The sequence below is a fragment of the Talpa occidentalis genome, unplaced genomic scaffold (genome assembly GCF_014898055.3).
Source record: "Talpa occidentalis isolate TD23 unplaced genomic scaffold, MPIMG_talOcc4v2.1 talOcc4.5, whole genome shotgun sequence".
In the NCBI taxonomy this organism is placed as follows: Eukaryota; Metazoa; Chordata; class Mammalia; order Eulipotyphla; family Talpidae; genus Talpa; species Talpa occidentalis.
In genome coordinates, this window is record NW_023604861.1 from 79022399 (window position 1) to 79023271 (window position 873).

Here is an 873-nt window from a genome sequence, read left to right on the forward strand (position 1 = left end):
TGGCATGCATACAAGATTTACTAAGTGGGATAAGCTAATTATACTTTTTTGTTGTGGATAAACAAATGCTTGTTGATAGCCTTTTTCTATCAAGAAACCGAGGAGCTAATTATTAATAACAATCATTGCACACTGAGTCTTAGCGTTTCTGACGGAAACAGTTTGGATTGTATAATAACGCCAAGCCCAGTTGTAGTCGTTTGAGTGCAGTAATGAAATCTGAATCTAAAATAAAAACAAGATTATTTTTGTCATGCTGACTCCACTGCTTGAAAAATTTGTTTATTGCCCCCTAAATTTTTAATGATTAATGGTAGTAAATATAAAAAAAAATCATTTTAACTCCCTAAGACATGTACGTATTTTAAAATTTTAACCACAAAGTAAATTATTTAATAGTAGTCACTGATTTCTTTACACTGACTTAATGAACTCCTAATATCAGCAAATTTAAGGCCCGAGGGCACTAAACTAACTGTAGACTCAGATTACATCCAACAGAATTACTCATCTAATATCAGAAAATTATTCTTGCACATAATGGCAAACCTAAGTACAGTTAAGTCTTTTACTAAGGATGTTACCGAGGATGAGCAGTATATGTTTATTAGGAAATTAACTATGTGAATTGAAGAGACCAGACTTCAAAATCTAATTTTTATAAATATGTTCTATGTTCTCATTGGATAAAACTGGTTATTAACCAATTTTCCAGAACAGCTGTACAGAATTTCTGCATGGCAGCCAGCTAAATGGTACAAAATAACATGTTTAAGTTGGAATAGCTTATAATTTTATTTGAATAAAATTGCTGCTATAAAAAATGCTTCCCAAAGCTAAGGAAAAGATACAAATATTTTAATTAAGGCAAAT